The following is a 20,361-nucleotide window of genomic DNA, read 5'->3' on the forward strand; positions in this document are numbered from 1 at the left end:
ATGATATTCAATAGTGGTTATATGATTACATTGAAGTAGCCTAATACATACAGAGACTGTTGCTGAGAGTGACCTGTTGTAATAGTTAATGTTTTCAGCCATGATAAATGCGTCTATCTTGCAAGATTAAAATAAAAGATAATGACCAATGCAGTTGACATGACAATTTACTTACTTGAGGACTCATTATTTTAAGCATGACAGATACAGATGTGTGGTTTAGTGTAGGGATAAACAAATTAAAGGGTCACACTTTAGTTTAGGGTCCTATTCTCACTATTAACTAACTAGTAAACTAAGACCTTCGCCTCAATAAAATTCTAAGTACTACTTATTAATACTTAGTACTGTTGTTAAGTTTAGATATTGGGTAGGATTAAGGGATGTGGAATATGATCATGCAGGATAAGGGATTAATATGTGCTTTATAAGTACTAATAAACAGCCAATATTTTGGTAATATACATACATGCTAATAAGCAACTAGTTAATAGTGAGAATTGGACCCAAACTAAAGTGTTACCAATTCAAGTTACCAAAGCTCCCAATTCATTTTTATGAGAATAATAAAGATACTTTTCCAGTGGGGGATTTTTGGAAAGAAAAACATGCCTACAATTCATTGTGTGTGTTTACACTTCAGACAAAGTATAATTGCACATCTCTGTTTTTCCACCGAAAAAGAAATCTGCAATGGCTTCAGTATGCCTGCGGAATCACACATTACTTCTCATGGTCATTTTCAGCTCGACCTAATCAAAATCCTTTCTGCAGAACATGAATACTTCCATAGTCTTATTTGTCTTTGTGCCATTATGCTCAGGCAAGAGTGTGTTTTAAATATTGTATGTTCTCATGCTGGATACAGATGTCCCACATCTGTAGCAGAGCTTGAAAGAGCAACTTAAATGCCAGAGGTGAGCTACTGCACATTATTGAAAAGCCAAACATAATTTGCCCCAATCAGGCTGTTGTTATTGCACACAATCAGCTGGTACAAGAACCTAAGGATCTTATAGCACCTGAAGACTTGTAGTACACCAGGGGCTCTGTTTGATGCTTAGAGTCCTTCACACAGGTGCATATAAGAGACAACTTAATATCACTAAATTACTAAATGCATTTTCATTATTATTATTATACCATATGATTTTAACTATTGGACATTTTTCAACAGCATCTTTGATATCCTATGATAGCATTTACACCAAAACATAATCTGTATATGTGTATATATATATATATACTGTATATATATATACATATATATATATATATATATATATATATATACACACACACACACACACACACACACATACACACACACACACACGCATACGCTTTTTATATATTTTTAGATATGTCAGTACAAGTTGCCTTCAGTTGAGACAGCTCAAACATGCATTTTATATACACTGAACAAAATTATAAACGCAACACTTTTGTTTTTGCCCCCATCTTTCATGAGCTGACCTCAAGATCTAAAACTTTTTCTATGTACACAAAAAGCCTTTGGGCCCAATTTTAACAATCTGAAATGCAAGTATCAAACGCAAGTAACTTTGTGGGCGGATCTCAGGCGCTGTTGCTATTATACCGGCGGGATAAATTACTCTTGCACCCGATGCAAATCTAAAATGGGTTGGTCTGAAGTAGCTCCATTACTCATAGTTTTGGTTTGGGCGTAACGTGAAATAAACCACTCCTATGAGTAATGTAGCTCCATTACTCATTGGTGTGGTTTGGGCGTAACGTGAAATAAACCAATCAGAGCGTCATCTCACATTCCCTTTAAAATCAGGTGTGCTTGTTTCATGGCGGATTGCTATTATGATGGCGGATTTGCCAGCCGCACGACACGAGCGGTTCACTGACGAGGAGACCGATGTTCTTGTCAGGGCCGTAAAAGACAGAGAAGTGACATTGTATGAGGATGGGAGAAACCCACCCAAATTAGCTTAGGTTAAACAGTCGTGTAATAATTTGGGTAAATGTGTAAGCTTCATGGACACCACAATGATTTCCCTCGTGTGGTAATATTTTTCCTTGTAATTATGTATGATTTGGAAAAATGGAAACTGCTGCATCTGTGTAAACGAGAGAAGCAAAGTGTATGTGCGTTGTGCACACGCGTATGGCCAAGCATGCGCCCTTAAAATAGCATCTGAATAACACGCCACTGACTTAGACTAGGTTTTTCCTGGACTGTGGCGGAATTGTTTTCTGTAACTGCAAAGTAGCACCAGGGAACGTTTGCGCCAGAACACGCCTCCTCTTTTCGCTGAACTGCCCCCGGGAGCGCAACTTCATTCCCTAATTTACCGACATGCATCTGTGGAGGGAAAAGTCCGCTGTGCGTCGGGTGCAAAATAGGAATAATACATGTGTCGGTGTACAAAGTCAATTGCGCTGGGTGCAAGATAGGGCCCTATTTCGCTCAAATATTGTTCACAAATCTGTCTAAATCTGTGTTAGTGAGCACTTCTCCTTTGCTGAGATAATCCATCCACCTCACAGGTGTGGCATATCAAGATGCTGATTAGACAGTATGATAATTGCACAAGTGTGCAATGCACAAGGCTGGCCACAATAAAAGGCCACTCTAAAATGTGCAGTTTTATCACACAGCACATTGCCACAGATGTCACAAGATTTGAGGGAGCGTGCAATTGGCATGCTGACTGCAGGAATGTCCACCAGAGCTGTTGCCCGTGAATTGAATGTTCATTTTTCTACTATAAGCCGTCTCCAAAGGCGTTTCAGAGAATTTGGCAGTACATCCAACCGGCCTCACAACCGCAGACCACGTGTAACCACACCAGCCCAGGACCTCCACATCCAGCATCTTCACCTCCATGATCTTCTGAGACCACCCACCCGGAAAGCTGCTGCAACAATCGGTTTGCATAGCCAAAGAATTTCTGCAAAAACTGTCAGAAACCGTCTCAGGGAAGCTCATCTGCATGTTCGTCATCCTCATCGGGGTCTCGACCTGACTGCAGTTCGACGTCGTAACCGACTTGAGTGGGCAAATGCTCACATTCGATGGCATCTGGCACTTTGGAGAGGTGTTCTCTTCACGGACGAATCCCGGTTTTCACTGTACAGGGCAGATGTCAGACAGTGTGTATGGCGTCGTGTGTGTGAGCGGTTTGCTGATGTCAACGTTGTGGATCAAGTGGCCCATGGTGGCAGTGGGGTTATGGTATGGGTTGGCGTATGTTATGGATAACGAACACAGGTGCATTTTATTGATGGCATTTTGAATGCACGGACGAGATCCTCGTGACGAGATCCTGAGGACCATAGTTGTGCCATTCAACCACGACCATCACCTCATGTTGCAGCATGATAATGCACAGCCCCATGTTACAAGGATCTGTACACAATTCCTGGAAGCTGAAAACATCCCAGTTCTTGCATGGCCAGCATACTCACCAGACATGTCACCCATTGAGCAAGTTTGGGAATGCTCTGGATCGGCGTATACGACAGCGTGTTCCAGGTCCTGCCAATATCCAGCAACCCTGCACAGCCATTGAAGAGGAGTGAACCAACACTCCACAGGCCACAATCAACAACCTGATCAACTCTATGTGAAGGAGATGTGTTGCACTGCGTGAGGCAGCCCCCCAACACACACACACACACACACCTACCTACACCTGTCCAATAATCATGCTGTCTAATCAGAATCTTGATATGCCACACCTGTGAGGTGGATGTATTATCTCGGCAAAGGAGAAGTGCCCACTAACACAGATTTGGACTGATTTGTGAACAATATTTGAGAGAAATAGGCCTTTTGTGTACATAGAAAAAGTGTTAGATCTTTGAGTTCAGCTAATGAAAAATGGGGTCAATAACAAAAGTGTTGCATTATAATTTTGTTCAGTGTATGTATATAATATGACCCATTTTTGAATACTTGAAAATGAGTGCTGTCCGTTTTATATCCGTGGAGTGCTTTTGTCATCAATAGTTTAAACACAACCTTGAATGTAAAAGCAACAACGTCCAAATGAAGACAAATTGAAATGCAGTTGTGAGCAGACTGCAGTGAGCGTACTTTTAAGAACTAGTGAGCATCCAACAGTGGCACAAAAACAAGAAAAAGAAATGATGAATGCATTACGAGATCGAGAGCTCCAATTTTCCACTGTCTGCATTTCTGCTCATCCAATTAATTTGCTTTGCCTGCTCTTTGGGCGTCGTGCCTCGAGGAGACAGCGAATCAGAAGACAGCATCCCTGCTCTTGACTTGAGTCATTAATAAGAGTAACGCACTGTACTGAGAGATGCAGTGCCTAATGCAATTTATGAAGCTAAAAACAAAATCTTAATGAAAAGAGATGGGCCTCATCATCCTTTGTGTCAGGTCTATATAGGGAGGGATGTCTCATCTACTATATTGCCAGATTGTGCTTGCATATGTATGGCTTTGTTGCATATTTCTTGGCCAGTGACGCGACATCTGTTATTTGTGCTTTTGGCACATTCTGCGCCTCGTCATGCTCTGAAATGTCATTGGCCTGCCTGTTTTCATTCCATTCACTGTTTCTCTATATCTGGTGCCTGGAGACATTAAACAATTGTTTAACTTTGAGTACTCTTTGAGAATACTCTCACTGCCTTTGTTCTCTGAAAGTTAGACAAAATAGAAAAAGCACATTTCAACTTTGTCACTTATTAATGATGCAAACTGAAAACATCACTAAGTACTATCTCTGAATAAGAAAAATAACTTAATCATCAACATTATGCATAGAGTAATTATTTACTGACAAGATTTTAAACAATGTTCAGACATTTCTGAATTTAGAGCTTTATTATAACATGTCCATTGTCCGTTTTATAGACGGGGCTTAGATTAAGCCAGGATTAGGCCATAGTTCAATTAAGACATTTAAGTAACTTTTTAAAATGTGCCTAAAAACATTACTAGTGTTCATCTTGTGGAAAAAACAATGGCACTGGCATATTTGAAGATGTGTCAGCGCAAATTGCTTTCAGTTAAAACAGTTTAAACAAGCATTTTAGTCTGGGATTAGCTTAAAACTCGTCTGTGAAACCGGGCAATTAAATACCCGTTAAAATATAATGAATACAATACATTTATAATATAGTGTACTGTATATGTTTAACAATTATGATTTTAGCTATATGCTCTTCTCTGAAGTATTTTGTTCTTACTAAATAATGAGCTGCAGACATTGAATGAGAAATGGACACTTTCAGTAAATCGTACATAAATTTAACAGTGATAAAAGTGAGAGTTATTTTTTGAATTCTCATTCCTGGGTAATAATCAAGAAACTTTACTGCCGTACCATGAGTGCAGCAGGCGCAATGATACGACGCAGGGCCTGAAAATAGGCTACCTTCCGTCAACTGCACTGCGTCATATCATTAAAGTAAAGTTTCTTGATTATTATGCAGGAATGAGAGTATAGTTCCTAGCATATCAGCCTAGAAAATCACAACTTTACATTTTCCGTCGGTCCTAGTGCACGATGTAACTACAGAAGATTCAAGTTTTAAATAGGAAAAATTCCGAAACACTTTGTTCATTTTGGTTTTGAGAAATGCTAATGGTCTTGTCCACTTCAATGATGTATGCTAAGCTATGCTAAAAGTGGTACTGAATGGATTCAAAAACAGTAAAACCCAACAGTTTAACTCTGGGGGAGTTGTAAAATTAGCCTATTTACCAAAATAGTGGAGTATCCCTTTAAAGTCGGTATGAAATGGAAATGGAAATGGAATAGTCTTTTTTTCCCTATTGTGGTATACATTTGAGAGAAATTGCTTCTCGAACTAGAAAATGTAGGGTGGGACATGATTTTGTCTATCGAGAATCAATTGGATCATTGTGGTTTGCTATTGCTGTGATGTCATTGTGAGTGACAGGTTTTCTTGCCCTCATGCCGGAAAACACGTCATCAGAGAATAGATGTAGCTGCAAGAAAGAGGGGAAGTTATTTTGATTAAAGAATATGAGGGCACATGAAAACAAAAAATGATGTGCACAGTGAAATCATTTATAATAAATACTGCAGATTTCCGTAAAAAATAAATTCCGTAAAAAATAAAAAAGTCTGTTTTGATTTCATGGTGACTTTAATTTGAAACCTGAGACTTTGTTTTATAAAAGTAAAGTAAAACAATTATAGCAGAAGACAGACATTCTAAATTGTGACTCAAAATAAGAGAGTCACATAATTTTTATAGTTTACTTAAATTATTTTTAGCTATTTATCATTGCCATTGACCTACATTGATTGGAGATATGTCCACCACATTTCATAGTGCTTCCACTGCATGAGTAATTTTTCCTTTGAGAAATAATGGAATTGTAAAAGATTTCATTGTAGGGCAAAATCAACAGTGACACTTGATTGCCTTGTGATAAATACTAGCCTCGAACAAAGGGTGTACTACTTCAATGTTGCGTGTCACAAAGTAACGCAAAAGATGATAGAAAATGCCCAGTCAGCACTACCAATCATGACTAACGTCTCTACAAAGGTGCATATCGTACAATCTGACAATCGTACAGTCTTGCTTAGGCTCCTGCTCAAACTTTCCCCAGGCTCATTGTACATATCTGAAAAGCAACTATTTTAAAAGACTGAAAAACTGTACTTCGTGCATCGGAATTAGGACTGTGAAGATTCTGTATTGGGTAACACTTAAGAATATGGTTCCATCATGAATTAATAACTACACAGGAGCAAATGAGTAACGCAATATTAACATTCTAGTATATAAATAACAAGAAACTATACCTTACAAAAAAGCCTTACAAAAATCTCAAAAGCGTACAGTGACTTCAGTCATTACTAGGGAGTTAACATGCTTTTCACTTTAGAATACTGTTCCAAATAATTAGTAATACTTGAGTCATCAGTGGGTTACCATGATCTATGATTAATTCTAACATTAGAATTGATTAGCTGATTAGGGGGCGGTGATGGCGCAGTGGATAAGACACATGCCTTTGGTGGGAGAGACCCGGGTTTGAATCCACTGTGCGACACCAATGTTTCCCTGAGCAAGACACTTAACCCCTAGTTGCTCCAGAGCCGTGCGACCTCTGAAATATAGCAATTGTAAGTCGCTTTGGATAAAAGCGTCAGCTAAATGAATAAATGTAAATGTAATGTAAATTAGCTAGTGAACTACCTCATCTGAGTTAATCTGAGTTTCTTGTTAGGGAATAGCAGTTTCTAGAATGTTAATATATTGTTACTCATCGGTTCCTGTGTAGTTATTCATTAATGATAGAACAGTATTTTAAAGTGTTACCTTATATTGTTCTCTGCCCTTCAACGGGATGATACTGATTAAAATTCAGCTCAAACATTCTGTTCAAAAGTTCACTGTAGTCTACTTCCACTTAAAAGAGTTTTTGACCCCACTGGCAAAACATTGTAGGCTTCACTGCAAAACAATGTCCCACAATGATTATAAAAATTGCATGTCCTTAGGTCTTCATAGCTAATATCATACATGAGTTAAATTGTAGCTGGGCTGGAGAGTGAAAAAGTAGTTTAGAGAGGTTGTAGAGCGTATAATGTGTTCAGTTGGAGAGAGATAGCTGTGCACAGAGGTCTGACCAAGGCCTTAGATTCGAGGTCACATGGAAAAGAGAGGAGAAACAGCATGCACACAGCATGAAAGATAGAAAAACAGAGTGAGAAAGAGACAGGGAATGATATAAAAAAGCAGAGAGCTAATGACAAACATTGGGAGACATAGATGAATGGAGAGAGACACGGGAGAAAGGAGATATAGTGTCGGTGTTATCACAAGGTCAGGGTTTAAGCTGTGGGGTACTTATTCTATCACAGAGCCTGCTCTGTGAATTCTTTAGGAAATTGACCTGAATTTATCATCACCATCTATACATACGCACACTGGTCATGTTTGAGGGATTTGACCATTCCTGAAGCCAACTGTCTCACTACAGAGCATTTTTCTAGACAGTTCTCTTAAAGGGATAGTTCACTCAAAAAATTAAATTCTTTCATTATTCACTCATCCTGTTTCATTGCTTCCGTGGAATACACAGAGGTTGAATATGGTACTTAAATGTTCAAACTACAAAAAGGATCCATGTATCATACAATGTTTAGGGATTACTGTTTTTACTGTATTTTTCATCAAATAAATGCAGCCTTGTTGATAAATGCAGCATGACTTTTTTTTTTTAATCTTGCGTAAAACTTTTGACTTTTGAATGGTAGTGTATACATAAATGTAATTTATTTTCTGAGCCCTATGAAGCCTACAGATAAAAATGTTATAATTTGAACGGCTGATGATTTTGGATGAGGTACTTTATCTCTTTAAATAAACTCACACACACATTAAGGCCGAAGAGTTTATTTTTCAACGCAACCCAGGACTGGAAAAAACAGACAAAAACACTAAAGCTAAATCTTGTTGCATGTTCTCACCAAGCTATTTTAAGATTATTTTGTTTCCTGCCAGCTTAATCAGGTAGTGACAGCCCTTGGGTGGTGTTCTAATCCTTAACTAAGACAGTTAAAATGCAGGCAGAACTCCACCGTGGCTGCCATCAGTCATCTTCTCCTCCCTGTTACTGCCCTTGTGGGAGCTGTGTCTGCCTTTAGCACACAATCATGTGCATCATTATTATTCCATTTACACAGGTGTGCTGCCTGCAGTACCTGCGGAGCAAAACAATGTGTAGTAAATGTAGACAAATTTATAAACACGCATTATTTCCCTCCCTTCCCCAAAAATCTCCCATCACTTTCCAAAAGATTGCGTTTATTTTACAGTTCAGGGGGCAAAAGCAGCTGCCAATTATAAACTTGATTAAAACACAGTTATGCAAATCAGATGTGAGCGGCCCATGTAGCTCTGAGCAGCATAGTGACACAAACCCACTCAGACTCTCTCAATCACAATTACCTTCCTGTGATGCCTACAATACTGATTAGACTAGGAGAACAATAGCTACCGCATATTTAAATGCAACAAACAGATGCTATCAAATATTTAAGAAGGAACACAACATTAGTTCCCCTCTCCGCCCTCTATGCCTTTTATTCATCCTTCTTTCATTTAAGATTCATTGTGACAGGATCGATCCCACTGCTTTTCTTGATTAGCATTAGCATGTTGCTTTGCTTTGGTATGCTGAGATAATGTGGCTGCTGAGAGAGAAAAGGTCCTTTGTCCTTCAAAAGAAGTTAAAGTGATTGTTTGGCAGCTATATAAAATCATTCACCTCAATATGTTCATTGATATTTGTAAAATATAAATTGATTATCAAGAAAAAATTATACATTTTGGCTTGTTTTCCATTAGCCTTCGGAAGTACTTCTGAACGACTTAAACCATCCTATTGCCGTGCAGGTCAGTCTGGTGAGTTTTTATGGTTAAATGTGATTAATCTTCTTCAGAACACAAAAGAAGATATTTTGATGAATGTTGAGGTCCAACCAATAGTTTGGGTGAACTAGGCTATACCTTTAAAGGGTTAGTTCACCCAAAAAATTGAATTCTGTCATTAATTGCTCACCCTTATGTCGTTCCAAACTATAAGCCTTTTGTCAAGTCCAAAAATGCATCAGTACTCTCTAATTAATGTTTTCACACACTCTGGTAAGGCTTTGGTAAGGCTATGTAAATGTTTTTTTCTTTTGTTTCCAAACCAATCTAGGATTTACAGCTGACAAAGCATCATACAAAAGCAGCAATACTTAAAAAAGTGAGATTTCAAAAGCTTGTGCAAGACTGGAAAAACTGGAAGATGCCGAGCAGTCTGCATACTCTCTGAGAAAAAAAGGACCATTCTGAAAATTAACATTTGAACTCTCTCTTGCAAAATTCCCCCAAAACTATTGAGTCAATCGCCTCAGTATTGTCTTAATTAACATTTCTTTCCCTTCACCCTCTCTTCTCCCATCTCCTCTCTCTCTCTTTGGGTGAACCGGAAATTCACCCCAAAATCTATGGGGTTTAATGTGAACAATTATCATACATTTTACATGTTTGATATCATTTGAAATGTCTCAGTGCGACTGGTACAATGGTCTCATCCCCACAGAAGTAAACTAAAAGGTAATAAGGTTTTAATAGTTTAAAGATATTTTGCTTACTGTGGTGAGTGGATAATGCAAATTACCTTCTGTCCTCAGTAAGGTGTAAACTACCCAAGTCTGGGACCTTGATTAATGCAAATTCCCATTGTTAGCTCCTGTTTCTATTTAAAAGAGCTTTCTGTCTTGATCCGAGTATTTAAAGAATTGTTTCAAGAGGTTTGGTGCGATTTGTAATCAGATCATCCCATAATGCAGACACTCAGAGAATTTAATGTTATGTATTGATTATCTTTGGATTGATTATGTAATTGGCATGATACGTTTACCTGACTAATAATAAATTGTTACATTTGACTTAAAGGGATAGTTCACCCAAAAATGAAAATTCTGTCATTATTTACTCACCCTCATGTTGTTCCAACCCCGTAAGACCTTCGTTCATCTTCGGAACACGAATTAAGATATTTTTGATGAAATCTGAGAGCTGGATCACTCCTCCATAGGCTTCTTAAGTGATTGACACTTGCCAGCCCCGAAAGGTTATTAAAGACATCGTTAAAATAGTCCAAGTGACTACAGTGGCTCAATCTTAAGTTTATCAAGCGACGAAAATACTTTTTGTGCGCAAAAACAAACAAAAATAACCTCTTTATTTCAACTATTCATTTCCTTCTCTGTGGGCCTCTAGTCAATTAATCTAGTGTGATTGCGTAGAGCTACGTCACACGTAGGCTCACTATTGGCCGACGCTGGTCATGTGTGTGATGCGTGTGACGTATAACAACAGAAGCGTACGCTATTACTCTAGTGAACTGACTCGAGGCCCACAGAGAAGGAAATGAATAGTTGAAATAAAGTCGTTATTTTTGTTTGTTTTTTTGCGCACAAAAAGAATTCTCGTCGCTTGATAAACTTAAGATTGAGTCTTTAAGATGATGTCTTTAATAACTTTTCGGGGAACAAGTTTCAATCCCTTAGAAGCCTATGGAGGAGTGATCCAGCTCTCAGATTTCATCAAAAATATCTTAATTCATGTTCCGAAGATGAACGAAGATTCATTTTTGGTTGAACTATTCCTTTAATGCTGATATTTTAGAGCTCCGACTGATACATTGGCGTTAGTCATGTATACTAGACAGTAGAGGCTAATAATTGGTTTTCCGTTTAGAGCAACAGTGTGTTGTTGTAAATAGGGTGACCCTCAACCTCTTATTATTGTAATATTATTCTAACTAAGTGTACATTGGGAAACCATGGTATGCTTATTGTTACCATTAGAGGAAGTTAATTTGGTCAGCTTGGTATGGTAATGGTCATGACTTCTGATTAGATATAGTCTTAGATATAGTCTCAAGTGTGTTCAGATCTATGGGGACTAAATAATATATTCTAGAATGAGCAAGTAGAGTACAGCCATCCAGACTATCAGTCAGTCGCCTCTGTCTAATGACCAGGTCTGACGAGTTTGTGATTGAGATTGTATACCCGGCTGGTGCGAGACTCAAAGTGTTATAGGAATCTGGATGAACGGGTGTAATTTCAATAAAGTCAAGTCAAGTCACATTTATTTATGTGTCGCTTTTTACAATACAGATTGTTTCAAAGCAGCTTTACAATGATAATAGGAAAATAATGCAACAAAGTTTGTTTTGGCTGTACAGCAGATTTAGAAGAAAACAGTGCCATTGTCCAGCTTAAGTAAGTTCAGTGATGGTTCATTTTTGTTGTAAAAGTTTAATTAATTTAGTTGATTTATCTATACAGCCACTCTGGAGAAAACAGTTAGGTCAGCATCCAGCTCAGTTCAGTTCTCATATAATGGTGTCAATGCAGGCAGATCAATAATATTGTTGAATGTTAAGTGTCCCTAACTGCAAGCCAAAGCCAAAGGCGACGATGGCAAGGAACCAAATATCCATCAGGTGACAGAATAAAGAAACTTCTTGGGAGAAACCAGGCTCAGTCGGGGGGCCAGTTCTCCTCTGGCAAACGAACGAACAGTGTATGATAATGATTCAGGCATTAAAGGTCAGAAGTCAGATTGGATCGGAACATTTAGAATATTTATCCAGTTCCATCTGGTTAAAGATTGGAGTCATCACGTCAGTATGGAGACAGATTTGTTGAGGATGTCGATGAGGCCTTCACAGGGGAGAGCCTAATAAAGAGTTAACCTAAATTTGGCTTTGATAAAATGGAGTCAGATAAAAGTTTAATTGGAATTAACACTGAAAAAAGACAGAACGTTAAACCTTCAACCGCTTATCGGAAACTGTTGTGAATCCTAAACAATCACTTCTGCATGCTCCAAAAAAAGGAAAACACTTATAGATTATAGTCTTATTTCAACTTGACACACTTTAGATGTGATTTTAGTGTGGATGGTGACAATTTTTTCACAGTGCAAACATAAGCATGACAAATACAAAAACCACATAATTTATTTAAAGAAATTGCAATTGTTATATTTTAAGACTAATACAGTAATTGGAAAAAAGAGGTTTATGAAAGTTATTTACTTAAAATGTAATTTAATTTAAACCAACGTTTGTCCATATTTGACTTAAATAGGGTTGAAACAACCCAGTATACTAATATTTCGATCAAACTGTAGGCTACAGTTTGTTTTTTTGCAACACACATATTGCTGTAAAAAGCCAATTGTAAATTTTAATGTATAACCCTACTCTCACTGATAATAAATCATGATGTAGCTATAGTATATTTAATGTGTTCTCACATACAAACATGTCCATATTTGTCTCTGTAGAAAAGCAATTTCTTTTTTGTAAACAAATGTCTGACAAATGCTTTGGCTAGTTTCACCACAGCTCGTCATCTGAGAGAGCTGTGATTTATGTTCCACTTTCTGCTCATCTCTGTCCGTCTTTAACTTCTCCTTTCATAGCTGGAGCTGCAGAGACTTGGTTTCCAATACCACAGTGAGCAAGCCACAGGCTTGTCAATAAAGTAATCATTACCTCTAAATTGAGTTTGTGCGCCTGGCTGACCAAAGACACTTGAAAGGCGGTGGCTACTGTGCTCTAGATTCAATATTTTGATGCGGCACATCACAGACTATCTCAGCTGGTTTAAATGTTAGGGAAGGTTTATATGTGCATTTACTCTCATGCACATACGTTGCCATGCTGTAGAGTAATAACTAAAAGGCAACAGAGCTACTAACTTAACTGCATTTTAAGTAGCTTCACAGTAGTTCAACTATTTTCATAATAGTGTTTTTTCAGTAACAAATTATTTGATCCAACGAATATGCAACATCACTGTTTTTCATGTCATGTTGTATTTCGCATGCAACTTTACTTCCTGGCTAAATGCGGTAATCAAACTGGACCGCGTTTGCAAAATATACTTTGGTTTTTACGCGTATTCATGGGTCTGCGTACAGTGTGTGTGATGCAAATTTCGTCATCAGAATATCAGCCAGCAAATTTCCATTGGCATAGATTTGGCCCAAATAAACAGCTGAGGTTTGGCCCAGATCTGGTCCACTTCTTTTTAGCCAGAGCTGAACCAAAACATTGCCATATTTTCTCCCGTAGTAAATAATAAAAGCAAATGTGGCCCACAGGTGAACCTTATATGTAATTATGGATGAGTTCTGTAAATGCTGATGGCCCTGTCATGGCCCACATGTTGCTGATAGACCAAACTTTTACAAACCACATTTACACTACAGCTATTTTAAATTTTAAAATTCCCATCAAACAGTAAATCAAACATTCTTAAACACGAAAATTGATCCAGTCATTTTTTATTTTTTATTAAATACAGCATCTGAAACATAAAAAGTGCTGATGTTGTAGTAATGTTGGAAGTGTCAAATAATTTATTTACAATAACTGCTATTGTAGCATGCCCACCAGTCTTTCTCACTCACCATCTGTAAGGAAAAGGGAGATAAAAAATATATATATTAGTATAACATATAATTAGCATCATCAGATATTATTTCAAACAATCTATTAAAACAAGTACATAGGCCTATTACTAATGTTTGTAAATCAACATTACACACATTGTTTCTACAACCCAAGACATACAGTAGCAATGCTGCTGTGCAACCATTTTTAAATGAAGAAAACACTGACTAAATTTCATTCAACATGAAGACCAGGCTATCTTTAGACAAATCATGCATAACAATATACTTAATATAACTTTTAACACCCCAAAACAGCACTTACTTGAAACTAAATAGAGTTTATTTTGTGTATTAAAAAAAAAAAGCATTTAGGTTAAAAAAAATATCCCAGCATTTGGGTAAAAAAATAATTAACAAAAAAAAAACATAACCCAGCATTTGGGTTTGAAAAAAAAAGCACCAAAAAAGCATTTGAGTTAAAAATTTAATAACTTTTTTGCATTTGGGTTACAAAAAATAACCCAGCATTTGGCTTAAAAAAGTAATTACAAAAGCATTTGGCATTAGCATCGAATATGAATCGAATATGAATCAAATATGTATTGATTAGAATGTGAATCGAATGTGAATTGTATATAATTCGAATCAAATGTACAAATGTTAAATGAATGTGAATTGAATTAGAAGTGAATCGAATGTAAATTAAATCAAAAGTGAATCAAATGTGATTTGATTCCGATTCGAGTCTATTCGATTCACATTTGACTCAATTATGATTCAACCCAGATTTGATTCATATTCAATTAGATTCCGATTCTAATATTCGATTTGATTCAGATTCGATTCGAATATTCAATTTGATTCAGGTTCGATTCAGGTGCAATTTTAATATGTGATGCGAATAATATTCGATTCGATTAATATTCACTTCGATTGGGCTATTTTATTTGTGATCACATTTTTGTGATACTTTTGATTAATATTAAATTTGAATATTTGATTCGATTAAGATTCGATTCACTTTCGATTTAATTCACACACAATCAATTAATACAATCACAAAATTTTTAAAAAAGAATCGCTACATTTTCAAAAAGAATCGCTCCTTTTTTCAAAATGCATTTATACATTTATTCAAAATGCATCAATACATACAATCAATCAATGCAATCGCTACATTTTCAAAAAAGAATCGCTACATTTATTCAAAATAAATTCAAAAGAATTGCTGTATTTTCAAAAAAGAATCGCTACATTTTCAAAAAGAATCCCTACTTTTGCGGAAAAAAATGGCTACTTTTTCCGAAAAGAATCGCTACTTTTAAAAAAAGAATCGCTACATTTTCAAAAAGAATCGCTACTTTTCAAAACAGAATTGCTACATTTTCAAAGAGAATCACAATTTTTTTTAAAAAGAATCACTACATCTGGTTTATATTTTATTAAACATAGTGTTGTGAAGGCCAATTTTTCCTCACAAATAATAAAACATAAACTTAATTATGAGGACATTCACTATTTGAACTGCTTCCCTTTAATGGGAATACCATAGACCCTTCAGAAATGTGAAAAACACATATTTTAGACAATGAAATGTGGTTATTGTACTAGCACATTTTGTATTAATTATATGTAAATAGAAATATTTTTGTCACAACTTTCACTTTCTGCCTTCAGAAGTTTTGGATCTGCCATTTGTTTGAACTTAGGGAACAGTGGAAGTAATTTGTATGAATAAATATGCAAAGGAAGACCACAATAATGAATGCAAATGCAAAACTATTTTCTTAATGTTCAATATATAATATATAATAGAAACAATCTGCCTATAACAGCTGTTGTGGAGGTGATTCCTTTTACATCATTCAACCACTGACCTATTCAAAAGTAAGAAGGCGGTTTCATTTTTATTTTGTGATCTGCCCTTTAACAGTAATATTTAGCTTCAATAACTCATCTGTGTAATTCCTCCCCATGGTTTAAAAGGGTAAAATTGTCTTGCTTTTTCTCTGCAAAGACCACAAAAGCATTCAAACATGCATCTAGAAGAGAAAAATTAGGCACAAAGCACACACCAATAAGAATGGGGCAAAAAAAGGGAAAATACACATTTAAATGGATTATTTCCACTGTCATAAAAGAGCAAGACATAAAAGAGCAAGACAAAACACTTTTACAAAGAAAGATGTCTCACACAGAATATTTAGCAATCAATGATACACTTGGGAAAAAAAAGTTTTTTGAACTACAAATCCCTTGAAAACAGTTTTTCAATCTTCCACACACACACACACACACACATTAGCAGAATATCCTTTTAAAACCATAGAGACGCAGTGATACTTCAAGGTTAGCATGTGCGATCAGACAAACAACATATCCTTTTAATTCATATCACAGAGATAGAAAAAATCTATCAATGTTCCACAGTAAATGAACGAAACTAATTGTAATTGGTCTGGAGTCGTCCTGAAGTTAAGTGAAAATAGAAGCACATGCCGAACATCACCCTGAGATTTTCATATCTATTCATCAGATATGTCAGTTTTGAAATACAGAGCATGTTTGGACCATTGCATTATGACACTTTATAAGCCTGTTAACCGCAGAAATGTGACCCCTAGAAATAGAGATGGTGTGTGAGCTGAGAGACTCAATTCAGCCATGAGAGCAAAGGGCAGAGGAGAATAATGGACCCATTGAGGACTCCTGGTGTTGTCCCTTTACAGTATTATAATGGTTTTCATTCTCAATCATCTTAAACATGTCTCAGAACACTCAGTACTGTAAAGATACATTGCTATTGTGAGCCAGTATGGGTGTAGCTCTCAATACACCACAAAGACTTGCTGTCCTGGTAAGACGCGCACTAAAAACTTCTTATAAGTTGTCTTCACAATGGTGGCATCAGTTGTTAACAACTTCCTTGGAAACTTAAAAGACATTTTAGTACAAAAAATAATTGATGCAAACAAATTCAAGTGTTATAACATGACTATGTCTTGGTGTATTTTTTTTTTGTGTTCCAAAATTATAAAGTCAGATCTTTATGTGTGTGTGTGTGTGTGTGTGTGTGTGTGTGTGTGTGTGTGTGTGTGTGTGTGTGTGTGTGTGTGTGTGTGTGTGTGTGTGTGTGTGTGTGTGTGAGTGCGTGCGTGCGTGCGTGCGTGCGTGCGTGCGTGCGTGCGTGCGTGCGTGTGTGTATAAGATAATATATAAGAAAGCATTCCTACACGTTTACATTTAAATGAAAATGGTTAGCTGTCACATATGTCAACTAACTAATCTATTTAACATCTATGCACTTTGTGTAGTTATAAAGCACTGTTGATTAACATATCACAAAAGCCATGTGACTCTCAGTAATGACTTCATGAGTTACCTCACAGATGACCTTGTCTCTGATCTCAATGTTGGCTCATTGATTGCCTTGTCTTTGACCTCATCTGTTCAACTCATTGGCAGGTAATTGAGTCTTCACCTCATCATTCTCATTTTAAACTAGATAAGATGCATGTGAGGTTTACCTTTACATTTATTCATTTGACAGACGCTCTGAAGCAATTTACAGTTCATTCACCATATGCATTTTATCAGTACTCCCAGTGTTTCTTGGGAATCACTACATTGCCACATTTACTTACTTTTATAAAAGCAGATGCTTTTATCCACAGTGATGTATTTTCAAGCTATATATTTTCCCAGTATGTGTTTTGTTGGTATTGCCATCTCCATGTTCAAACCTCTTAGATATGGTGGCTGAACATGCCATGGGAGATGCGCAACTTCAACCCATTTAGGGAAAAATGTTTGAACCATTAGGTGCACATGGTCCTCCATGGTACGGTATTCGCGCCCATCAAACACAGTAGGGAATGCCATTATATATTTTAGCCCAAAGCATCACTGAACCACCCCGTGCTTCACTCTGGCCAGCAACAGTCCGGGGGTTAAACCTCTTTGGGGCTTCTCCACACTAGTGAAGGTGAACTCAAAGAACAATACATGTCTCACATTGTCCACAGCCCAAGATTTGCACTGTTGGAACAAATGAAAACGACACATAGCAGCCCGACCATGAATATTGACTCAGTAGAGCTCCCGACAAACAGTTTTGGGGAACAGGAGAGTCAAGGTACGCATTTAATTCTGCAGTGAGTTGGGTTGCTGTGGTTTTATGTTTTTGTTTTGAATACAAACGGGGTTAGTACCTGGACATCCTTTTCAGACAGCGTCCTCTTGCGTCGACAGTTACTCCTGTCCTACGTGGTGGTATGCTGACATTACTCTGGATGCCATAGATCTCGATACACCACACACACTTGCTGTCCTTGTCAGAGATGAGCCAGTTAGACGCACACTAAAAAAATCCTCTTTCGAATTCTGATATGTCTCCCATTATGTTGTGTGGAATGTGGATTGCAATATTTTATGTTCAGATGTGCTATTGCTCTGCTATATATACATTTACTATACTCACTGAAGTGCAGGACAACAGGTATGCCATTAAAAAGGGAGTTGTATCTTCTGAAATGCCTCGAGTACTTCACCATATGTAGCAGTCTGTGTCCAGTTTGTTTCTCTTTACTATTGCAATATAAGATGAGGAAATTTAAAGTATCTAAGAAATGCACGGTTACCATTACTCAGTTACCATTACATGAATCCACTGGAGGCAGAGGCAGCAACAGTGGAGTCCAGAAATGAACAAGTCTGCACATCCTCTCTATAATGAGCACTGTAATAATCTGGGAACACCTTTGGCCACCAGCTTATTCTACCATGAGCACCACTGGTGATTCTTCCTGCCTGCTGCTATCAGACGATACAACACTGTCTCTTCCTCTCCCCACAGTCCTTGGCCACACATTACACTTGACAGTAACCCCCACGAGGAGTGATAACATGGCACCGCATCGACAGTTGTTCTCATTTCAGGGCACAATGGCATTACCAGATAATTCACTTGCATTTCGCATTAAAGTGTAATGCAGATGCATTTGTATTTTGCACACATGTCATGTCAGTGTACACTGCTTTGTCTTGAATGCATTGTGGCATTTGTTTTATTTTATGTTTGATGCATCTGTTGTTTTGTGCTGGAATTGCTCTTCTATCTATTCATTCATCTTATCTATCAAAGTGGAACAATACAAATTCTATGAATAACAACAGTCAATTTATTCTTTGAGTACCTCTTATATCAACAAGAACCATAAAGAATTTGACTTTTTATTTTCAGAATTAGTCATTTCAGTGACTGCAGTCAGCAGAGGGCGCAGTTTCCCAGATACTGCCATCTATTTATATCTATATTTAGAGGGGGGGGGGGGGTACCTTCTAATTTAGGCAAAATTTGCTACCCTTATTTATATTATTTTATACATTTTATATATATATATATATATATATATATATATATATATATATATGAAAATTAAAAATAAAAATGTTAATATATTATATATATATATATATATATATATATATATATATATATATATATATATATATATATATATATAACATTTTTATTTTTAATTTTCATGTTTATTTCATACAAATAAAAAAAGACACCAGGATCATAAAGTGTATTTATCCATGTAACAAATTTTGTAATGGTTGTTAAAAAAATGTGAACCATATAAAACTAATAGAAAATAAAAAGCCTCATAAGATTCAGTTGATTATTCAACCTTATGAACCTGAATACTAAGTACCTCCTTTGAAAGTCCTTTCAAGGACCATTTTTTAATGAAATAAAAAATAGATCAAATGAAATGAAAAATAGATCAAATGAAATGAAAAATAAAGAAAATTAAAAGAAAATTTAATTAAATTAAATTAAATAATAAAATAGCCTACTATTAACGGTAGTTTAGAAACCCAGCCCATTGGTTGATTACATGATAGCTGACTAAATGACTATTAAAATATACTTTGATGTCGAGCCTGATATCTGACTTCTGGCAAATTGATTGCAATATCAAAGTAGCTGTTGCTGCAAACAAAACATGCACCTCATGAGAAATGAGAAGTGACCTTTTGTTGCCAACATGCATTCAATTGTTTTTCTCTGAATTCAAGCAGAGATCTATTTACAGTAATAGTGGAACCTGCCCGCTGCATGCTTTTCTTGTTAAAAATATTGCTGGGTTATGCAGTACTAATGTATCTGTATAGTGTACAAATTGGATTAGCATTTGTTTAGCTCAATATAACAAAAAGCATAAAATATTAACACAATGACTGAATCGCATATTCTATCAGTAAGAATATAATAAATATGTTCCATTTGATCTGAAGAAAAAACCTCACACTGTTAAAATAACTATGCACTCAATAGCCAACCAGGTTTAAAATATGCTTGTCAAGGATAATAAGAGAATAGCA

Source organism: Siphateles boraxobius, unplaced genomic scaffold (assembly GCF_051911475.1).
Source record: "Siphateles boraxobius isolate OS27281-9 unplaced genomic scaffold, OSU_SipBor_1 8, whole genome shotgun sequence".
In the NCBI taxonomy this organism is placed as follows: domain Eukaryota; kingdom Metazoa; phylum Chordata; class Actinopteri; order Cypriniformes; family Leuciscidae; genus Siphateles; species Siphateles boraxobius.